This window comes from Hippocampus zosterae, chromosome 14 (assembly GCF_025434085.1).
Source record: "Hippocampus zosterae strain Florida chromosome 14, ASM2543408v3, whole genome shotgun sequence".
Classification (NCBI taxonomy): Eukaryota; Metazoa; Chordata; class Actinopteri; order Syngnathiformes; family Syngnathidae; genus Hippocampus; species Hippocampus zosterae.
This window is the reverse complement of record NC_067464.1, coordinates 11,170,106-11,179,691: the sequence shown is the minus strand read 5'-3', so window position 1 is coordinate 11,179,691 and position 9,586 is coordinate 11,170,106. Positions and strand designations below refer to the sequence as shown.

The window sequence follows — 9,586 nt, the reverse complement described above, 5'->3', positions numbered from 1 at the left end:
GGTCTGATGATCTCAGAGTGTTGCGTTTGTTCATGCTTCAAATATTTCAGAATTTTAACATTTGATAAAACGACAACTTTATTCCTTTTTACTGTGGCCCAAAAACGTGTTGTTTTTGGACCACGTCCGCTGCAACCTTCTTGCTCTTGTCTAGGCTATTTTCCAATATTATTTAAGCAGTGACTCTCTTTAGTCCTCTCTAAGCTGGCTTTTTCATGGCTTTTCACTGAGGGGCTGAAAACATACAAATCCCTCCCAAAGATCCCGCCCCCCTCCAAAAAAAATCCAACCAAAAAAACCATATGGAGCACTCACTATACCTTAATCAGAGCAGTCCCTGTGCGTGTGCACACTAATATTAGAATAATCCCTGGTGATTATGGGAGTGGTTATTAGGATGAATATGGCATCAGGGTTAGGTTGTGCCGAGCTGAGCCCGGGCCGTGCTGAGAAACAGATGTCAGTTGACCCACATCTGCCGAGCATGCTGGGACATCGGAGTGTCAGGTCACGGCTCTGATCACCTCCGGGACGCCGTACATCTGGGCGATGAAAGATCATTGGCCGGTTCTCTTGGTGCATATAGTCGCATGGGACGTGATTCGCAGCCACAACTCTTGCCACCTGTCTCTCTGTCATGCAACTTCTGACTGTTATGTGCCTCTTTCCAAATATGGCACATTTTACACACTCAACATTCTCTAAGTCTTCTACAATGAAACAGTAAATTTTGCATATAGAATAGCCATAATGTTCAGTTCTGACATGACAGGTAGGGTGTCAGCCCACTACTCGGTATGCTGTGCAGTTTTCAAATCTGATTGAATAGCCTTTAAGTGGGGTCCCTCAAAGTTCAGTCCTTGGACACCTTTCGTTCAATCTGTTTTTGTTACCTTGGGGTCAAAATGCTTCTTAATGCCAAATGATGTCAGCTGTCATGGCTATGCAGATGACACAAAAAGTAGTTCAGTTAGTTTTTAGTAATTACTATGTTGGATCACAGTCACTGATGGTGTAGCAGTTCACTCGCCTGATTTTAGAGTGTGAATGATCGTGCTGATTGATTGGCAACCCGTCCAGGCTGTAGAATAGTCTTCTTTTCGCCTGAAATCAGTCGGGATAGTTCACTCGTCACCCTTAATATGATCAGAGGTGGAGAAAATTGATTTATGGGACTGCTGGAGTACAAGTACTAATAGGTCAGGATGGTCAAGTTGTAACCTGAAGAGCCAGACCAAGAACTCAGGTGCTAGGGTAAAATATGTCTGAGCAGATGAGCACCATTCCAAATAAATGCGACCGCTCTGGAAGATCTTTCAAGTCGTGTTCTGTTTCCATGGCTTCAATTCGACTGTACCACTGACATATTTGGCTTTGTGTTTTGGCATTCGTATCTTATTATCTGCTGGCTTCTTTATAGTCGGTTTTGGATTACCTGTTATTGCATTACATCACCGTGAAGCACCGCAGACTGGAGAATAGACGTGGCTGTGAGTGAAAAGGATTTTCATTGCACCCCCATCTGACCAGAGAACATTTTGCAAAGCCAAACACTGTGGCTTCTTGCTATACTTAAATTTACTTAAAATGATGCGGTGGGCCAACACTGAGAATAAGTAAGGACTAATTGAAAACAGCTTGCTGGAGTTTCAGCAAATTCTGACTATGAGACAGAGCCTCTGCAGCTATTGTGTCCTTACATGCTGCTCCTCTGATCATGTTCCCAGGAGGACTGCCAGCTTGCGGTGCAAGATTGCTGGTTGATGACTCACTCAATGGGCCTTGCTGGCCCATTCAGTCAAGTTTGCTTGGTGCTGGGTGCCCTGCCATGGGCATCATGTACTGTATAAATATGTGTCTGTGCATGTGTGTGTGTGGGAGGGATGGGGGGGGGTGGTAAATAAGATATTGGCTATTGATTGATTTGCAACCAATTGCCGTTGCTATAACTAGGTCAATGAAACAGAAATATAACTCACACCACAAAATGTTTCTAACTTTTCACTTGTCATTTTGGTCCCTATTATCCCATCTCTGTCCCCTTAAACACTACATTCCATCACACCTAAACCACTGCAATCTGTCTATGACAAGCTTTGTTGAACACCAGCCTCGCCAAAGTTACAAAACTCCATTTGGGAAATATAAATGCCGTGTTTCTATTGGGCTGAAGATAAACTGGTTCAAGGAGAGATGGTGGTCTGGGTTGACAGAATCTTGGGTTTTAAAATACATGTTTTTGACACACTCTTGGAAAAGTCAAATTCGAACCAGCCCAACAGCCTGCCGCTGCAAACAATGTCCAAGTTACCTCGCACTTGGACAGAAGTTGGATGCGCAAAGAGCATTTTTTTTTTTCAGTTCGCTCTGTCATTTTCTCTTTTCAGGCTTGCTCCATGAAAGAAACTTTTCAATATTAATTGACATCATGGAAATGTCATTTGCACCATTGTGAGCATGAACACAGATGCACAGCTTCCCGGCTAAAGGAAGCAGCTCATCGCATTCTCTTTAAAATCAGTGTGTCTTTTTATATTGCAAAAGCAGAATAGAAACAGAATCGCTGGAGCTCATGCAAGTAGACCTCCTTGGGTGGATGTTGCCAGATCACGGCTGTGAAGTGGGCATTTGGAGACTGACTTCCAATCTGATCGCTCATGTAACAGGTGGGAATCAAGATGCGCCAATTTTTCCTCCGAGTGCATGTGCACTATCAATGAAAATAGAGCCCATTAGGTCTAACTTTCCCAGGTTTGGGGTAAAAAAAAAGTCTGATTTGAATTGGATTGCCTTTCAGTCTACTTTGTAAGAAAAAAAAACAGACAAGAGTGCATATTGAGAAATGGCTTTTGGCAATTGAAGGGCATGATTTTAAATGTTGATAAAGGCTTATTGAAAAGCATTGACAGTCCCACAAAGAAAGAACACAGAATAACTTCATGGCTGGGCTAAGAAAGCATTATAGTTCAAAACCACTTGTCCTTCTTGCCCCTCGACAAGAACTCCCCATTTCCTCCTGTCTAATTTTACCCCCCCTTCACTCCATCACACTCTCTCATCCGTCCTCTCTCTCCCAGCAGATTAAGGCCCATCCTTGTCATGCCATAGGGCAGAGAGGTTTGAATGACAGCCGAGTTCAGCTTCTTGACAACAGGTCCGTGCCCCCGTCATCATCACTGATTGTCCCACGCTGGCCCCTCAAAGTGACAAGCGCCTGCAGAGACATTTACTCCCAGTGAAGCCCCCCCACCCAAAAAAAACCCCAACCCTCGTCCAGCACTGGCTCTTAGCTCTCATTTCCCCTTTTCTCTGCTCACTTTATCTACTTTTACTGGTCTGAACAGCAAAACGCTCGTGAATATAAATACCACCTTCTACCCTCTCCGCTCCGTATTTGCGTCACTTTCTTCCCCTCCTGTCCCACACTCCCCTAATCGTCTTTGCTCTCCCCTGACGTAAACTCTAGTATCTCAAGAAAGCAGACTACTATTAATCTCAAGGAATCTGCCAGATCTTAATCAGGCTAATTACGGTGTTTGTTTAAACTTAACACCGATGACTCCTCTTGAGTGACTATCTTTGAGCAGGCCACAACAGATGGGGTGCTCAGCGTTCTTTTGGGAATGCTGACAGGAGTAGGGATTGAGCTGTTTGATGTCAGTGTACTTTACCTTGCATTCTTTTTTTCCGTTTCTTAAAGAAGGAATTCAGCATGAAACTTCCCATCCAGGATGCAAGGCCTTTTTTAAGTGGTAAAAAGAAATGAAGACGATGGCTGTTTTTCCTCTCATTTAAAAGCTATAAGGCCTTTATAAATTCTTAGCCCTTCATATCAGTAAAATTCGTGTGACATTTAATATAAAGATGATGTCTTTTAAAATAAATGTTCCACAAGTACATCTGAGAAATAATGAAATAGTACAATCATTGCAATTGTACTTGCATATAAAGGGCTCTGATCTAATAAACGCCTTATTCCAAATAGATGCGAATGCTCAAGTGGTTCCTTTCAAGTAGCTTCAGTTCCAACTCAGCAGTCTCTGTTTGTGCGCGATGGAATCTGCCCAATACTGCAAGTCAACTGGGATAGAAAGCAGCACCCAGCAACCAGGAACAGGAAAAACCAGTATAAGAAGTCAAGGGATAGATGGCTACTTGACACAGTAAGTTCTCATTGTGGGCTTTTTGTGCCCATCACGTGTGTCATGACAGCGACGACTAAAGGACAAGTTGTAGTGTGCGTGCGTTTGTGTATCCGAGTCCCGTATACGCTGTCCAAGACGAACAGGAGGGCAGGTGATGAGCACAGACTGTTTCCACCTGCCAGGTGCTCGGTCTGTAATCCCCCTCTCTGTCTGATTACACATACACACGCACGCCCGAGGTCATTTTTCTGTCTACCCAACAATAGCACTGGATATCTCGCCAACATTTCCTTTTAGAAAACAAATGTGAAAGGAAAGAAAAGTATCAAGCGGGGTCAGAAAAGTTGGCTCCCAACTTAGTCGATTGAACAAAATGTTGCAACCGCTATTTCACACAGTGAGTCATCCGGTAGTGAAGCTCACCTCAGTTGAAGAAGAGGCCTCGGACACACTAGCTGTCTTTGTTTGTTTCAAAAAAACATCTTTTGTGAGGTAGCTTGCGCGCGCGCTGCCAAATCTTCATGCAAATCTGCTCTCTCCGTTTTCTGGCCTCGTCTCCTTTTGTGGATTTACTTTGCAATGGACGCCATCCCTCTGCGTGAGTCACATCATCCTGACAAGATCTCATGCGGGGAGGACAGCTTTGATATCTCGTGGATAAGAAGGCTTTGTAGAGACGCTGACACCTCCTCCTTCCACTCCTCCGACTTGACTAAAGGAGGTACAGCCTAGTGGGGGGGTTCCCCTGCCCCTTGTTTACGATGTTTATGCCTGACGTGGCTCGTCTCCCTTCGGGTGAAGCAGAGGTCAATTGACTTAATACGCTTTAGGCAAGCGTCAACAGTACACGCGGTGTATTATTTGTCGTAAACAGTTCGGCATTTGCCAGAAATGCTCACATTTTGATGCAGATCATGATAGTAGGGTAATTCCACGCGGTGCCACCTTGTCTGCACCCTTTCCTTCGCTCAACTTCCCAGTCTGTGATTAGATACCGTCAACTCTCCAGCCATAGCAACATGCACGCTTGCACACACGGGTTTAGAATGTTGCTGAGCAATGTGACCAAACTTGTAAACTCGCAGACAATGCTGAACACGCGTCAACAAATATGCCCAACTTTTTTGAGAACCGAAAAATGATGTCATGGTACATCAACAGGCAGCATGGCGAGCTAGTGGACTAAGGTTCTGGGTTTGAAACTGCATTTTGTTTCTGCGTTAGTTGAAGAGTACATTTTGTGAATGTGACTATCAGTGCTTGTTTTTCTCTATGCGGCCTGCGAATGGCTGGCGACCAGTCCAGGGTTCACCGTACCTCAGGCCCAAGGGGGATAATTCTGAGGTTACCCGTGAAAATGAATAGATGGATCTAAATCTCTTTTTTCCCACCCAGTGCTGGGAGTGGTACCATTAGTTTGAAAGGAACAAAGTGTTGTGTTGTCGTTAATGTATTCTTCTTCCAACTGCTGATGGGCATTTGACGAAATTTCCTTGATAGACTATCAAGAAAACAAACCACATTAATGGGCTGATTGTCATTTTTATGAACGTAGTATGAGAGAATCTCTGGTCATTGACTGTATAGTGTTTCACTTGCCTGAGTTCTGTGCGGACAGTGTAGGCTCAGTTCCTACTCTACATATAAGTGTCAATGTTTGACTTTGTATTTGAACCTAGTGTCTGAGTGGTCACCACTCCTTGGTTGGGGCTCCCAACGACACTGAACAGGATAAACCGTGTTGAAAATGTATATATGGATGGACAGGGGAATCTTTCTGAATGTTCTGAACTCCTCTTTCAGGCCAGAATCATACTCAGCCTAATATTGCTTCCGGCAGTAGTTTCCGTCGAGTGGATGTAGTTCAACTCCCCAGAGCCGACATCATTTTTTTGTGGCGCTCCTCATTTCCACTTAATGACTCAACAGTCTTAGTCAGTTGCTTATAGAGCAAGTACGGGATCTACTTTTAACATTCTTACTTTTCCCAGCTAGCCAAGATAGCCTCAGTTATCCTGAGTGTCCCAATGAGACAAATTATACAATGTAGTGACTAACCGCTTTGTTTCAGCTTATATGACGACAGCAGTATGCAAATGTATCCTACTATATACCGTAATAATGCTGGTAGCGTTAAAACTCAGTAGGAGGCTGGACGGAGGTGGATGCTGAGTAAGTGGCTGTGACGCCACATATAAACGATTTGTTAACTTTGTGATTTTTCAGCTCAGTGCCGATTTAATATCATACTCTTGCGTCTGGCAATTGGACACAGGATGAAATCACAGCATAATCTTTGCCCATTATTTATAACAAAAAGCAAATGATCAAAAATAGTTCTTCATCCAAAAAGTTGCAGGATGTACAGTAACCGGCTTTCTTATCAGCTTCAGCATACTTTCATGCATAGATTAATGTAATTATCCTGGCCGTTGGGGAAGAGGCACATATGTTTTTGCTTTGAATTTACGTGGGTGTCGAGGCCAAAATAACTCCTAAATCTTAAATAGGAGGGTAGGGAGAATGAGAAAATATCGTATACTTGATTTTTGATACTGGAGGTACAGTACTTTAATCATACATAGCCATAAATCTTTAACCCCGCTGCGTGCTGGACAAAACGGTTGCTAGCTTCGCACTGAAGTGGCCCCTCTTGAAAGCGGGGAGGCTGACAAGCGAGTCTTGACCCCGGGCCGAGGTTTGTTGTGGCGCGGCGTCTCCGGAGGGCTCATCTGGAGGTTGGCTGCTCTCCGTCTGGGCCGCGCTGCTCTCTAATCAGCCTGACACTGCACTTACTGGGCTGACAGCTATGGCGCCAGCGAGAGTGGGGAGGGAGACATTGTACATGTGACGGGGCCCACCTTGGCTCCTCACTTGTTCCCTCTCAAGATAATCACTCCTATTGATTTTTTTCCCCTTTTGTTCACCTTTCAACCTTTCTGAGGCTGCTTATCTTGTTTATGTTACCATTGATAGGCATTATTCATTGGTTTAAAAAAAAAAAGAAGAATCCATCATGGAATATGAAATACAGACGGTCCCGAATGTAAATTAACTTGAATTTTTCATTATGTGCCCTAGTCTGTCACCAACCTAATCTAACGTGCAGGTAAAGTCAATATTACAGTCAATATTTTAATAAAATACTAGTTTATTAAAATACTAGTTAATTGCAGCCTGTTGGTAATCTTCAAACTTGATAATGAAACGTATGGGGGGGGGGGTTTGTAACTTGGATTTCAAAGCATTTACTCTTGGAGCTGACTTGACTTCTGTTGGCATCTTATTCCATTTATGTGCAGCATAACCGCTAAAAGTCAGCTTCACCATTTTTACTTTGAACTCTGAGCTCCACTAAGTGACTCATCTCAGAAGGTCTCGGAGCCCCACTGGTCTTATATTCAATCAGCAATTCTTATATTGGCTGAACCAAACGATTCGGTATCAACCAATAGCAATTTTAAAATCCATTCTGCAGGTGATTGGGAGCCAGTGTTAAAGCCTTTTGAGCTGTTTTCGCTGATGTGGCTGTTTTGCAGGGTGGCAATAACGAAGGGTAGGTATAAAAAGTAAAAAGTCATTCGAAAAAAAAGTATAGATACCTGACAAATCTATTCAAGTAGGCTACAGTCACAGAGTGTTTGTGCTTTGCTACTCCGCACCACCAGAAGACTTGTGGGGGTTTTCAATAGTGTGCTCTTTAACGGCCTTTAATCGCACAAGTTCTTGAGTGGTACGATGAGAGCGTAATCAGTTATTATTATTTCACAATGATTACATTTAGGAGACATTTAACAAACCCATACTTAGCCTCGAGCTGTCCTCGCTCTTTATTGACTTTTTAATGCAACTTGCATGAATAAAAGCAAGCACAGGAGTCGCATTCTCATATGCAGGCCCCGATTGTTCTTTTTCAGCCATAATCAATAATACACGAAATTCATAAGCTGTCCCTTTTGAGGACAGCCTTGGCTGTTATTCATGATAGTGGGCGGCGGTATATGCACAGGGAAACGTATACCAAACTATTTATGTCTGGGTGTGTGTGCACGGTTCATTCCTTTACAGCTCCGATCAATGAGACGATGCGTCACAGCAGCTGGCGCTCTCTGCTACTCACCTAATTAGCTCCTGGAGCCTTTACATTATTAACAGAGGCCCTAAATCATTCAGAGGGGCCCTAACGTGAGTGAGCGGGTCTCTGTTTTGGGAGGAGGGGCTACAGAGGATGCCTGCGATAATGTCCCAACCCATTCACTACACGTCAGATGGCTAATTATTTACCCTGGGAAGGTTCAGGTAATGGCCCTCCTCTTCTTCCCTCCTCCCCGTCCCACAGTTTTATGATTGACAAGGTTCGACACGACCCCCTCCACACACCCACATGCTCTGCGGAGATGTAATGTATTATGGGATGGCATTGTTGGAATGTCTTTGCTCTAAAGGTCGTGCGTTCTGATGAAGGAAGATGAGTACGAATGGATGCATAATGTTCTTTTTAATTAACAGGAGCTGCAGTGTTTGCGTTTATGATGTGCACTAATCATTTTAGGGGAAGATTACAATGATAGCACAAGTGTCATTTACGGTGCAACAGGAGCTTGATGAAAAGTAATTTGGGCTGCACAACGAATCAAAGATTGCACCCGAGTCACGTATGGCAAAATTACGGTTTGCAACTCTTGAACATCTTTTTTTTCCATGGAAAATATCAATTTAAATTTCGTTTCCCGAACTTGACCTGTTAAACCTCCTTTTTCATTAATGTTCTGATTATAGATTATGTCATATACTCCCGTAAGCGTAACTTGAAACGGTAGCATAGTGTCCTGGCGGTGGGCACATCTGCCGCACTGTTCTGAAGCCGGAGGTTCGATTCTCGGCTGCTCAAGTGGTGGTTGCATGTTCTCCCTGTGCTTGTGTGGGTTTTCTTTGGGTTGTCCGACGTGCTCCTACTCTCCAAATGCATACACGATAGGTTCACAGAAGACTCTAAATTAGCCTTGGGTGTTTGTCTATAAGTGCCAGGCAAACTTTTTACACTAAGTACCACCTATTAAAATACTATAAAAAAAAAAAACTTTCCGAGCACCACCATCATGACCGTTAAAATAGAGTAAAGTAGTTGGCCAACAGGTCACTTAATCAAGCACAAGGCAGATGTTTTATTCCCCCAAAGTACATTTAATATTATTGTAAGCCACAGTAAAATTATGCATTTTTCATAGGGGTGTGCATCTCTTCAATAAAAGATGATTCAATATGCATTTTGATACGATTGAAGGATGGCTCGATTTTTAAAGCGGAACGATTCCATTCGGTTTGATTCAGCTGGATTACGATTCGGTGTGATATTGCACGTCTCAGTTCACTTTGATCTTTTACAGTTTTTCTCCGTTGCATTGCTACTTTTGTCAGATCAGAATTGAATTTGTCAAACC

General features: G+C 43.4%; 1 long non-coding RNA gene across 1 annotated transcript; it reads right to left on the bottom strand.

Moving 5' to 3' along the window:
- Positions 1–1,766: 1,766 nt before the first annotated feature.
- LOC127614817 (uncharacterized) lies at positions 1,767–4,785 on the bottom strand. The gene is made up of 2 exons (XR_007966705.1): positions 4,569–4,785; positions 1,767–3,214 (listed from the first exon to the last, which is right to left on the bottom strand). It is a non-coding gene; the product is annotated as an uncharacterized LOC127614817 (long non-coding RNA).
- Between the last annotated feature and the right edge of the window lie 4,801 nt (positions 4,786–9,586).